At 38.2% G+C, this 14,682-nt stretch overlaps 1 protein-coding gene across 2 annotated transcripts in view; it reads right to left on the bottom strand.

The window, feature by feature from the left end:
* Positions 1–14,682, bottom strand: part of asic1c (acid-sensing (proton-gated) ion channel 1c) — a 103,896-nt gene that overhangs the window by 86,873 nt on the left and 2,341 nt on the right. The gene's annotated exons all lie outside the window — the stretch shown is intronic.

Raw genomic sequence — 14,682 nt, 5'->3', positions numbered from 1 at the left:
CTGATATGACAGAGATGCTGAGACAGAGAGGAAGCGTGAGACAAACTAAAGAAGAGACGAGGAAATAATAAGGAGACAGAAGCAAAGATTCACTTGCTTTCCATGGTACACAATTTAGTTTTTGTTAAATGAAAACAGGATACTGTAATAAGTGCATTGCTACATTATTTTAGTAATTACCACATTCAAAGGCTCCCAGTAATGACTGAAACAATGGCTCTTTTGGGAGTGGGATTTTCATCACAAAGCTACTCAAACCATAGGTATTACAGTCAAAGGAGTCGAGAAGGGTCTGTTTGAGCTCATACTGATGCAACAGCTAAAAACAAGCACATGGAACACCCACAGGTTTTTAACAAACTCTAACACGGGCGTTACGTATACACCTCACATGTTCAAATGAACCATTTTATGCTCAAAACACTGTGAGCTGTGGATTGTGTCGTAATGGGCAAAGTGTGAATCAGCAGCAGCAAAGGTTCACTAATCCGCAGATACAGAGGCAGGGACGGGAGACAGGAAGGTACAAACTGTGCTGCAGAATAGAGACACTTTGAGATAAGCGCAGTTACAGAAAATGCAAACTAGATGAGTCACCACTCCTCCTTGCACGTATCAGAACAACATATTTCAGGTAAGGTCATTACAATTACAGATAACAATACAGTACCAGAATTCAGTGCCGCGCCAACTGTGTGATTTTGTTTCACTATCTCTTGCAGGTTTGCAGCCCTGTCAACGTCCTCCCAATAACCCTTCCAGCTCACTCGGTGGGAGGTTTGGACCTCATTTATAGAACTATTGTTGAAACCACTGCAAATCTAAAGACAGGCATTGTGGTGATACAGACACTGTCTGATTCATAGAGCTCTCTCATTATTAGCAGGAGTGCAAACTGTGAGAATACATTCTCAACACCTCCAGTGCATTTCTGGCTGTGCTCTTTCAACAACACAATGCCCACTTTTTGACTGCCCTCCATTAAAATCTACAGGTGGCATGAAAGCTCCCAATCAAACCCATTAATAAATGAACACCACTGTAATTCTGAATTACCCCAAACTATGAGCTCAGCCTGAGTCACATTTGGATATCCATGACAACAGTCACTTTAGCACTTTTGAAGGGTGTGACCACGAGTACACACAATTGGCATTTCAGTGTCTGAACTGCAACAGTCCAGCATCTTAACGAAACTAAACAAGGAAACACACAAGCTGGAAACTTCCTATTCCAAAAACAGGTTTCTGGTGACACTCGCATCCCCAGTGAAACCATTATTTTATATCCTCGAGATCCAGAGTCATAATGAGTCTCAGGGGAGTACATTGTCATAACAAGCATCTCTCCAAAATACAAACAAGGACAGGAGAGGCCAACATACTGAAACTTGTTACAGTTGTCACACTGTGGCTTTATCACATTAGAAGGAAACTTTATCTAGCAATATACTCTGGCTGTGAGTTTTTCCCAAATCAAGTTTGAGCAACTGAAAATTAACACATATCTCATTCACATAACTACAAACACAACCCACATAGCAACTGCAGTTTTACAGAAAGCAAGGTAATGCAAATAATGAAAAGCAGCACTGATTCTTACCAAGCAGCAAGCTAGATCTTTAGAACTGCATCCAAACATAAAGAGCAGAGAGAGTAAAGTGGCATGAATTCATAAAACTAAAGGGCTAATTTATCAGCTAAGCCAGATGAGTGATGCCAGGATAAATATCTCTACATTAATTCAAATTTTGTGTCCCAAACCCTGTCACTGGTTCTTTTTCTTTCTTTTCTTTTTAAGTCTTTATGTCGTTTAGTACAGATAGAAATTGGATTGCTTTTTAACTGTTACTCCTCCTGCCCATTTGAAAGACGTGGGTACGCTGCCAATGATCTGGCCAGGACTAACTTCCCTGCCATTAGACTACATCTTTCTATTAGTTTTAGATATCTTAACACACGTTAGCAGGTATTTATTCCACTGGTATGTTAACAAATTGCCCTCAACTTGAGTAGTGCTATCATTTCATTAACCCGTCCCTCCTCTTTACTCCATGCTAGGCTGTAATCCTCCTATCACAGGAGGGGAGGTGGAGAGGAGATGAATTACAGATCTAGCTCTAACTGGTGCCATCCAGTTTCAAAAGACCAAGGTGGCCACAGCCAAAATGGTCAACTTGAGGCTTTAAACGGGACTTCATTGACAAATGGTTTGTGTTCCAGTGGGTACAATTATCTTTTATACAAAAAAGATCAAAACAGAGATTTATTCATTATATAAAGAACTTCAATCCATTAAATCACATGCATCGGGAGCAATTTGCAGTTCAGTATCTTACCCTAAGTTGCTATCCTAAAACAAGGATAGAAGAGCCACAGAGCAAACCTCTGAATTTCAGACTGGTGGATGACCTTCCATGTCTTCAGTATGGAAGGTGAGTAGTTTGAGCCCCAGCTCCAGTTCACATGTTAAACTAAGCATCCTGCAATGAATCTTTGAGTCATGTAAAATATACTATAGCCATCAATTTTCTTAACTGCTTATCCAATTCAAGGACACAGGGGCCTGGAGCTACCTTATGAGGCATGAGGTGGAGTAGACCCTAAACAGCTTACCAGTCTGTTGCAGAGAGACAGACGATTGTTCACGCTCATCTTCACACCTATGGCCAATTCAGTGTTACCAGATAGCCTAAGAAGCATGTCTTTGGACTGTAGGAGGAAGCCCAAGTACTCAGAGCGAACCCATGCAGTCTTAGCTGGAGAGCAAGCTCAAACCAGGTACCTTCTCTCTGTGAGATGAAAGTGCCACCTGTAAAATATTATTTAATGTTATATGACTCAAACTCGCACACTGATTCTGTTGTGCCTCCATAGTGTCAGGAAGTCTGTCTGGTGTAAAAGCAAAACAAAAAAAAAAAAACAACTGCCATGTGGAGCTACCCACTGTGGCTACCACCTAAACAAAGGAGTTGAAAGTACCCTTTTCTTTACATATTGATTCATTTGAGTGAAATCTACACTTGCTTTAAGGCTCCCTTATGTAATAAATTAATCAGCACTCAATTCTGATGTAATTTTACTGCCTGCAGGGTCACATGTTGATCACCCATGGGACGTTCCTCTCAGAGGTACAACTACAGAGCAAATACAGCAGGCAAAGGAAACATATGATATTTGGTTCAACTCTGCATCATGCCCCATGTTAACCATCAGAAGAGTTCCAGCTGCACCTTAAAAGCTGGTTAGATAAGTCGGGTAATTGTGCAGAATGTTGAGTAATGCAATTCCTGATACCAGCATAGGAACATGCCTCACAGATGACTGCCATGGCAACAGACTGCCCCAAGGTAACATAGGGCTCGAATGAATTTCACTTCACCCTGAAAAGGAAAAAAACACATTTATCATCAACCAAAAATATCGAGCTCTGGTCTAATGGATCCAGACTGAAGGTTTAATAAAAGTAGGTTATCAAGACTGATTAGACACAGATCGAATGAATTGGTATTCAACTGCTAATGGTGTTTTAGTCATTACAGATAGAACCTAGAACACATACTAAATTTAGTTTTGTTTTTCATCCATTACTGGCAGGCATGTGGAATAAAAATCCAGACAATTGGTCACAAAAAGCATCTGTTCATCAGCAGCCTCGTGTAATGTAATTAACAACTATTCAATAACAACAACTTTAAATTCAAGATATTCATTAGCTTGTTATACTGCAGCAGATACAATGGTATATATGATGGCCTGGAAACTGTTTAAATTGTTTCTGATAAGACCTTGGCTGGACCCAGTAAAGGGAGACAAAGATAATTATGATTAAACAAGCTTTCAAGAGGCACACACTGTGCTCCCTTGTCAATGCAACAACTTTCCCTTTGGCCACGTCTTTTGAAATCTTGGAGTTAACCACCACAGAGAGACATTTGGAAAAAAATCTGCAGGGAAGGACTGCTGAATCGCAAGAGACTATATTTAAAACACTGCTGAAAGCTGGAATAATAATTCACACTTAAGATGCTTAAACTTCTATTCTAGAGCTCGTTAGAGCCAAAATTATTAGGTAATTTATCTGTTATGTGAAAAAATGTGGAAACTAATCAATTCATCACTTCATGCATTTTTAAAGAAAAAATTGCAAAAAAAATTATTGTGACATAGATTTTGAAATGTTAAGTGAATAAAAAGCAATTTCACTTTATGTCTTAATCTAAGATACACATTTTTCTTATATTTCATAAATCTATCTATCTATCTATCTATCTATCTATCTATCTATTGATACAGCATGCAAATTAAATGTTCAGACGTTCAGCTCAGATAGTTTCCCACATGGGAAAGGCGTAATAAATGCTGGACTCGTCTGTTACTCCCAAAGCAGAGGTGTGACCTTCTGTCTAGCCATTGACCGTGTGAGCTATCACTTCATCTAACAGCTTCGTTTCCATAACTGCACCATGTACTGTGAGTGCAGACTCTAGCAGCATATAGAACTAAACCCACTGCAAAGCCTATTTGTGATAGTGTCTTCATTTCTGGCTAAAGCACTTGCAGAGTGGATTTTTTTTATCTTCGCTAAAGTGTTTGAGAACCACTGATCTACTACAGCATGCATTACTCAACATATTGCCACTGCAGCAGCAGTGATACTACACAATATGTACCACATGAGCTGTAGAAATAAGAATAAATCGCATAATGCATTGCCACCCATGGAAAGCCCTCATGTGAAGTGAAGAGATACTCTGGATTTGGTATTATCCACACAAACATAATAGTATTGGCCATGGTTGTTACAGGACAAATAAAAGGGACAAGTCATGACAGAGCACATTATATACCGAAGGCAAAATAAGTGGATTTAATGAGAGAAAAAAGAAGAAGAAAAAACAAAACAAAACAAAACACAAGAGCCAGTGTAGAGCTTAGAGGCACATAGCAACCTAAGATTAATTTCATTAAACAGCAATTCAAAACTCCAAGCTATCTCATATCAAAGTAAAGCAGAGAAGAAACTCCAACTTTTTTATTACTAGGACAAAATATTCTCTTTTTGTGGGGGGGAAGTGAAGATGTTCTGTTATTTGTATGCATTTATTATACTCTGTCATAAACCAGGGTTGTACAAAACAGACAAGACATGTTGACATCTTGGCCCTTATAAAAAGTAATCCGGTTTAGGAAAAGATAAACAAACCACAACAGCCCATGAATGTAAATGAGCAAGGAAACGCAGCCCTGCTTATAATGGTGCAGCACAGGTCACAATCACGGTAATGACAGCTGTAATGACTTCTAGCACAATTCTGGTTCACTGATGGACTGTAATGTAATGTAATGTAAGGGACTAAAGGAGTAGCCTATTTTCAACCTCTGGGCCAAATGTGGTGGAAATTAATAAAGATTCTGAACTTGTAGGAAGCAAAAATCAATTTACGCAGAGGCATACTTATTTGTCCTTTCTCATTGTGTTGCTGCATGTTAATGGAAAATAAAGCACTCATGCAAAAAGAAGGTGCAAAATGCTCATTGTGTTTATGCAATGCCAAAAGTATAGAAGTTCTCATTTTTAAAAAGAAACATCATCCTCTGTGTATCTGTTGTTCAGTACAGCCAAGTTATATTGTAAACTAAACTAGATTACCCTTTGCTTTTTGTATAAATGATTGTACTCTCTGCAGTAATAACACACGGTCCTACGAATAATTTAATTAAGTGATAATACTTTACCTAGGGTCACATGGATCAAAAATTCATGACAATAACAGCCTCAAGCAAACTGAATGAGTCGTGCTCTTTTCCATTTGCAGATATAATGGCGCAACACATAGCTTCAAGGTGTAAGCTGTTGTGCTGGTGGTGTCATCTTTCTCAGGGGGAGTGATACTCGAACAAATACCCATTTTCACGTTTCAGAGCACAGATATAAATTTCCTGTTGAGAAATCTCTTTAATGTAAATGTTAATTCACGACGCTGATCAATTTTATAGAAAGAAGTAGGGCCTGAGTTTCATGTTCTACTGCATAACAAACCTAAATACAAAAAGTAGCAGATAACAAACAAACGCTATTTATTTAGCACATTTAAAAATGACAATGTGGCAAAATGCTGTGCACAGCATTCATAAATATGTGCTGAAATATAAGGATAAAAGAATGAAATTTGTAAAAGAAACAAATATAAGATACTAAAAACTAATCAAACTGAATGAATGTATCACTGGAGGGGAAATGTTTGATTGAAAGCTGAGGGCTATTCCAAAGCTGCCACTGTCATGATTACCCTTATCCACTAGCCTCAACTGTGGTTAAATGAAAGCAAATGATTAGAGCATCTAAGAAGCCTGGATTATTTCCTAACAAAGTACATTGGTGTCGTGTACAGGTTTGAAAATAAATATAAGAATCAGGTGCCAGTTCAGGGCCACTCATATCGCTGTAATGCAGTCTGTTTTTCTGTTAGGAGTGTTGCTGCAGCATTTTGGACCAGCTCTGATTAGACCAGACAACTGGGACTGGCCAATACTCTGATACAGTTGCAAAGCCTTGATGAGCTGCGACCATAAAAATTTTCATATCGCTGACAGAGATTACTTCATCTTAGCAACACGCCTCAGTAGCAGAATCACAGAGGTCATTTGTTTGTGAGATTACAGTGTCGATCAACAATGACAGCAAGTTTAAAAAGAAAAAAAGAAAATGTACCGCTACGCAGCCACCCCAGGTTGGATTCAAGAGTAACAATTTTGGGGGAAACCAATAACACCAAGTCAATTTATTTTCGTTTTGCTGTCATTCAGCTTTCTTGCATTTTTTGTGATTCTGATGGCAGAAGATAGAGCCTAAAGGTATATATTTATAAAGGCAATATAATGGGGCCTAAATTAAAGCCATGAGGTACTCCATAAGTGACTGGGACAGTGGACACAAAGGAAAGGGCATGTAATGGCCAGAGACAACTCTTCCTGATCGGATGCTGCAAAATTATCCAGAAGATGAGATTTATGAAGCTGTCAGCCATTTAAATTGCTTTGGAGCGTGTATACCTGTCTCCTAACATTTGTTCTAACAAGCCATGGCATTATTTAGCCTTGGCTATGACAAAGAAAAGCTTTTATGCTTGCATTACTCTTATTATTTTATTTGCTTCTTTATTAAAGAAGCAAATATCTTTCAGTTCACTTCTGAGAAGTTCTCATTGTTAAAGTCTCCAAGAAGAATGCCAGCCTTTCTCGTATCAACATCAGCATTTTATATATGATAACTGCAACTTACCAGAAGTTCTCGGCTTGGTATTTCAGCTTCTGTTTATCTCAATTTATCTAAACTAGTGCTGAAGTACTGCCTCTAGATGAAGTGAACATTTCTATCAACAAAACTAGAAATACTCCTATTCCTTTTGTGTGTTTCAACATTATACTGAGGACTGAATAGAACAAATCATTTTCAGATGATCCAAGTCTAATTTAGCATCATCTTAGTCTAAATAATAAATAAATAAAACAGTTTCTATCAGAAATCACCTTTTGTGTAATCTAAAGTCACTAAGAAGAAACTTTTGATTAATAAGAGCATTACACAGAATATTACAGCACACGTGCCATTTGGTTGCAGAAGCTGTAGGCTGTCATAACTAACGTTATCTGCTGATGCCAAATGCGAGCTTTGACACGAAGCAATCTCGGCAGCCATTAAGCTCAGTGAACGGACCGACTGGAATGCAGACGAGAATAGCGATCGTCGGTGGGAGAATTGACAAAAACTGCATCCAGGCTAGACAGTTTCAGCCTTCCTGAGACAACACTGCCAAACGTTTATCATATTGAAAAATGTCACTGCTGATGTTTCAAAAGAAAATAATGTGTTTATCTCATATGAATAAAGCCGATTTATCGGACAACATAAACATGTGAATGTAATGGGACAGTATAATGTTTAAAAAAAAAACAACAAAAACCGGTAATTATGAGAAAACCAAAGCCAGGGTCAAAGATGTCCCAGGATGGATTCGCCTGCAGTCAGAGCTGTGCCGGTGTCTTTGTAGCTGGATGTGCTATCTGGTTCATTTCTGTCATTGTGCATTTGCACAATTAGCCTGATGTCAGTGTTTCATCTAGTTCTATAGTATTCCATAAAGCTTACAGGTTAGGGGAGACAGAAGATAACTGTACTTGTGCTTGTACACTGAGCTTATCCTCAGGACAGTGCTTCTGTACAGAATAGCACACTGCACTGCTTTAAAGGACAAAATTAGGGAATCATTGTCTCCAATGAGCAGTTAACTCCCTATATTAAATGTGCAATTGTTCTACTACTGGCTACATCTTTTCTCTCCAAGATACACACTGATGATAAATATGTCTATTTTTAAGGCGGTAGACAGTAAGCCCCTCTGCCTGGAGGCAGGTAAAGCCTTTGTAACACCTCTGCCTGTTGTGAATTTCAGGAGATGCTTCAAACTGCTGAACATTAATGAACTCTAAAGTAAATGCCTCACATGTAATGATATTTCTTTTTCTTATGGCCTGTCAATTTTTTTCTTTTCTTTTTTCTCAAGGTATCGTGGATTTATTCTTAGATCTGGGTTGTTACTTTTAAATAATTGAGGGGAAAAAAGGCCTATACTTCTTTCTGTAACTGCTTCCTTCCTGAAATACTGTTGTTCATCAAACACGAAGTAGAAGCCAATGTTAAAGTGACGTTAAATTGCACACTAGTTGAAACTTTACTTCTTTGACCACTAGTCCCAGCAACTCATCTTTACTTTCATGAAGCCGAGCATGTGCACAGACTTTTGACTTGACTTTATCCCCACATAAGCTTCCAATTAGGCTTGCTGTAGAAAATATGCCCATGTGCCATTCTGCGTATTTCTTGGTGACTGTGGTGTAGTTGAAAAAGTTTGCGTGGCTGATATTTGACCCTAAAAATAATAACTCTTAGCACATTTCCTTGTGTGTATCCACATGAGGAACCGGCACATCACAGTGACATGAGGATCGCTTTAACGTGGAAATGTGTTAAATCCCACAAACTTCTGTCTAAAAAGGGGAAGAATATATTCTATTTTGTCAGCTCTGGGAATCACAGTGGCACTCACAGATTTTTCTTTGAAAAAATGCACGGCACCTTAGCCATATTTGAACATCAATTTATCTTACTTTTCAGACATGTCCATGTTCTGATTTTTCCCATCTCCATCTTCTCCTGAGTTTATACAGAGTGTGTCTGCTACACTCTGATAAGTTTTCATAACTCAACACCTCTTATAAAACTCATGAAACATTACTCAGTGGAGCGTCTTGTTTTCTTCTTTCCTGACACTGCCGCTTCGCCTTCACATATCAGCTGCTGTTGCCGAGCAGCTAGTGGCACAGCGTGGAGACACACATTTAGTTTTTTTCCCCTTCTAAAACCAATTGGCTTAATGATGCAGATTTAAAGACTGCTCGTTCTGTCCAGCTGAAGAGTGAGGATAGCTTTGTTCCACACACTCAGCCCACATACCCACTTAACAAAAAGACTACATGAGGTCTACTCGGTGGCTGCTGGAGCAGCTTGATATTTTACTGCTAAAATTTGTACTTTACGGGAAGCAGTTTTGTGAAGCGTTGTTGCTTGCTCTCTGTGTGTGTACGTAAGGCTTCACGTGGCAGTGTCAGCTGCCATGTTTCTGACTGCAGACAAGCCCCTGTGTTTATGTGCATGTACATACGGTAAGAAGATATGCAAATAAAATTCTGAGCATGCACGCTGATTTAAGCCTGTCTGGTGCTGGATTTTAGCAATCAATACAAATATTTTGGAGCCCAAAAGTCACATCGACAGCAGGCACAGCAGGAAAAGCAGTGATGTAATGTTCAGTTACAAAGCTATACTAATGAAAAATCTTATAATGGATTCAAGGACTGTGTGTAATAATTAAGCAGAATGCATAGTAATGAATCACATAATTATCACCCTTCACCGTTATGTTTGTGTACTCATACTGCTGTCATCAGCACCGTTTCTAGCTACACTGGCAGTTGTTTTTAATGAAAAAGCTCCAATAAATAGATTGTAAGAGCATTTAACAACAGACAGAAACAAATATAAATGATAGAATCATACACAGATTTAAAAGCTGGGACATTTTTCTTAAATACAGTAAGGTCCAAAATGTGTTGGACAAAGACACATTTTTTGTAGTTTTGCCTCTGTGCACCACAGTGGATTTTAAATGGAAAAAATCATCATCTAACTGAATTGCAGATTTTCAGCTTTAACTCAAGGGGTCTCAAAAATTATTGCAGTAGCTATTTAGGAATTATAGCCATTTTTATACATGGCACCCCCTTTTCAAAGGCTCCAAATTAATTGGGCAATTGACTGACAAGGAGTTTCACGTCCAGGTGAGACAGATTCCCCTGTTATTTCATGACAAGTGAAGCAGACATAAAATCAGATTCAAAGTGCTGAATTTGTTTTTTTGCTCTTATTTTAAATATGAAATCTAAAGTGGTGTCAGTGCAAGTGAGCGGGGCCATCATTAGGCTGAAAAACTACAATAAAGATAGCAAAATCAACAATCTAGTTCTTTTTTTAATGAGTGCGATGGCAAAAAGCAACACCAAAGAGCTCAGGAAGTCCACAGAAGACAAAAGTGGATGATGACAGAATTACTTTAAAAAAACGACTTCACAACATCTAATGATGTCAGTCTTGTGGAGCTAGTGTATCACTGCCAAAGTCTACAATCAAGAAATGCCTTCATGGAAATAAAGACTGTTTACAACAAGGTAAAACCTCTGGCTACACTCAAGAACAGGAAGGCCAGATTAGGCTAAAAGAGCCTGGCTCTTTAAAGAAACCTCTAAAGGCCAATGAAACCAAAATGTGCTTGAACCAGAGCGATGGGAGGTGAAAAGCATACCGAATTATCTGTCAAACATAGTATTGGACATGTGTGGACATGTATGACTGCCAGTGGAACTGTGTCACTAGTGTTTATTGATAAGAGAGCTGGCTGTATAAATTGTGAAGTGTGCAGGGCTACACTCAGATGAAGTTCAGCCAAATGCTGAATGCAAAGAGCTTCACAGAGCAAATGGATAATGACCCAAAGCAAAATCAAAACCAATCCAAGAGTTTCTCATTCTTCAGTAGAAGATTAACTAGTCACTTGATCTAAACCCAATAAAGCACACATTTCTTGTTAAATACAAATAAATACAGTCCTGGTTACATAAATAAATATGTTAAGATGTTCAATTAATTTTTAGCCTCTGAAAATGGGAGACCATGTATAAAAAAATGACTGTAATTCCTGAACAGCTAATGGATTTGTTTTTTTTTTGTTTGTTTGGTTTTTTTTGGTTAAACCTCTTGAAATAAAGCTGAAAGTCTGCACTTCAATCATAACTTGATTGTTTCATTTAAAATCCACTTTGGCAGTGAACAGAGGTGTAAAATAAATTCAATTTTGGACCTAATTGTAACAGGAACATTTGTTAGACAAGAAGACACAGCTAGTCAATGTTAGATAATCATGTATGAAAGTCAGAAACAATACATTTATTAGGAGAAAACATGTCAGTGTTATGTTTTCAGTTTGATTCCTTTTCATGATATATAAAAAAATGAAATATTGATATTTTTTAGGTTGTTAAACAGTTGGGACAAAGACACATTGTTGCGTTTTTATAGCTAATCATTAGTTATTAGTAACAGAATCTGCATCACCATCTGCTGAACTGTGATATTTTACTCCGCCAACTCAGCTGTCGCAGAGTACTGTAAACAAAAGAACCTGCTCAACAAACAGGGAAATAATGACTGTTTTTAAATGACTTCAAGTTGGTTTTATGACACTTGAACCCATCAGCCAATATAAACACAAAAGCTGACATACAGCGCACGTATATTCCAACAATGCAACAGCCTGAAAATACTGTCTGTCTCCAGCGTCAGGCTGTTCATAGGCAGAAAATTAGACTCGAGGACCTCTTCCAAATTTTTAGACCCACAAGTCATATAGTGTCAGCCTGGCCGTGTTTTATACCCTTGGCACCCACTGTCATCGGGATTATAAGATGAAAGACAACTCACATCTTAAAGACTGAGCTTCAGCAGAATGTGATGATGAATACAGATTTCACACACTCTGTAAGAAATTGACAGAAATGTAGTCCATGGGGACTTGTCATAACCTGTCAGGACTTAAGAATGGAGCACTACATCCACACCATCAGATTATGATAATCAACTTCGTGCTCACTAGCTGCAGTGTATCATCGACCAAGGTGCCATTTACATAGTGTTAGTCATAGGTCTTACAGAGTCGCAGCAACTCAATAAATGCATTTTGAAAAAGGTCACTTTCTTGAACACACCTTTTTAAACTCAATTAGAAATATAACTCTGTTATACAAATAAATATAGACATAAATAAGTCCCAGTTTGTTAAATTAAACTTTAAAAGGGAATTTCTCTTTATATATGATTGCATATAAATCACTTTAGGAGGTGGGATTTATAATGAGAATGTTTTTACTTCACTTTACAATGATTTTAAGCACGAGACTCAAGGTTGCAGATACTCAAAGTGCACAATACTCCCAAAGAAACTGAAACTTCCCTGAATTTCAAACTAAAAAAGCTTGTCAGTGTTGCAGCAGCTATTTTAAATTTTAAATGCAGGAAACAATGAGATAAGAAGAATCCAAATTCTTTGCAAAACTGTTAATATATGCCTCGTAAAATCATTACAAGGGATTAAAGTTTTTAATAGTATTCAAAATACAAATTACCATTCTCCTCTTGCCCATCAATCCATTACAATGCAAAACATCTTGAATGCTTTGTTTCCCAACTGCATCATCACCGGGACTTAATGGGATTCTTCCTTCATTTATTCAAGGTCAAAGCTCATCACTCCCACTGTCCTTTGCATTGTAAATCTGCTTCTCAACATGTCTGTGGGGGGAATTTGAATATAAGCTACAGCCACCACAGTACTGATTTTTAAAAAGAAAAAAACAAATAAATTCAATGATGATATATTATGATATCAAGCCAGCCTAATCCAACCTGCTTTATGAGTTTGATGATTAATTTGGGGTTTTTTGCAGCATCCAGTGCACTGAAGCAGGTTATGAACTTAGTCACTCTATTAGTCAGCAGGAAGCAGTTTCTGCACTTACTTGTGAGAGATGATTCTAAGATACAGCAACAAACACTCTGCTAGATGGGTATGGCATACTGTCACCCATCCAAGTCCTGACAGACCCATTTGCGGCCACTCAGAGCACAGCCGAGGGGTGTTGCACTGCTTTGACCGGTCCATCCAAACAACATACAACAGTGATTAATGGATACAAATAAGACTGCGTAAATATGGCACACCTATCCTCAGCCGAGTGGAAGTTTACTGTTGGATCTGCCGTACTTACCTGGCAACGAAAAACCAACGTGCAGCATAACCAAAGTTATTAAATTTTTCTAACAGCTCATTTGACGCCGCAAGCATTTTCAATCAACCCGTACAACAGCAATTAGCTTCCCATGAACGATTTGCTTCTCAAGACACTCTTGAGTGCTGCTCAGAAACAAACATGTAAATGGAGACATTCCCAGTTCGCAATATTTGCGACATAAATTGAAAAGAAGCAAGCCTGAAAGGCAATATTACATTTGGGTTTTATCTCCTCCTTCAGCAGAGAAGAAGTATGATTGACTCTGAAGATAGTACCATCACTCACTTAAAAACTGGACATCTTGAAGGGAGGGGGTTATTTCAGGGTTGATTAAAGATACAACATAGATAAGCAATCATATTTTTCTGAGTGGATAGATTCAACTGAAAGATTAGCAAGTTTAGTGTAAGTTAAGTGTTACCCTATCAAACCTGCACTGCAAGAGATGGAATAAAGGACACGGGCACTCTGAGAATAATAAAATACCTTAAAATAAGGAAATGGGAGTGAAACAGAGACAGTTGATATTGCAGCTTATCCCTAGGCTGCACCTATTTGTTTATTTATTCACTGGCCCATGTACAGAAGTCTACTTTATATCAAATAATGGCTACACCAGACCAAGCCAAGGTTTCCCTGCTGCTTTTTGGGTCTGTTTTTCACTCAGACAAAATGAGCTAATAACAATTAAACAGGCTGATTAAGCTTGAAATTGCATCAACGCACTAGACAACAGCAAACAGGGAGATCACAGGTTGCCTTATATGGAAAATGCTTAGAGCATAATATTAATCACAATAATAAACTGGGATTCCAGTAAACCACAATGAAAAACAGTAAAAACACATTGCCTGTGCAGGAGTCACTCTTTAAGAACATGCAGACACATTTCACAGTGTAACGCAGCTGCAGTCCTTGGGTGTGTTCAGATCTTTGAGGAGACATCATTGCATCAGCTGATGCCAGACAGAACTGCCTACTTGTTCCACTCTTACAATTTATTTCCAGTCAACTCGATTCACCTGACAGATTTAAACATCTGGACAAGGCAATTATTTCATATTACCTGGATCCAGGTCTCTGCTTTAAATAATTAAGTCTGTCACTCTAAATGGCTGAACCAAGCATATGTACTGCAAATGACTTTCCAATTGTTCCCTTTCCTACCAACTATACACAATGTTTTAAATGAATGAGGGTCTCCTATTACCACACAAGC

The sequence above is a fragment of the Perissodus microlepis genome, chromosome 18 (assembly GCF_051167445.1).
Source record: "Perissodus microlepis isolate ML-2025 ecotype Zambia chromosome 18, ASM5116744v1, whole genome shotgun sequence".
Lineage (NCBI taxonomy): Eukaryota > Metazoa > Chordata > Actinopteri > Cichliformes > Cichlidae > Perissodus > Perissodus microlepis.
The sequence above is the reverse complement of the archived record's forward strand: the minus strand, read 5'-3'. Positions and strand labels throughout refer to the sequence as shown.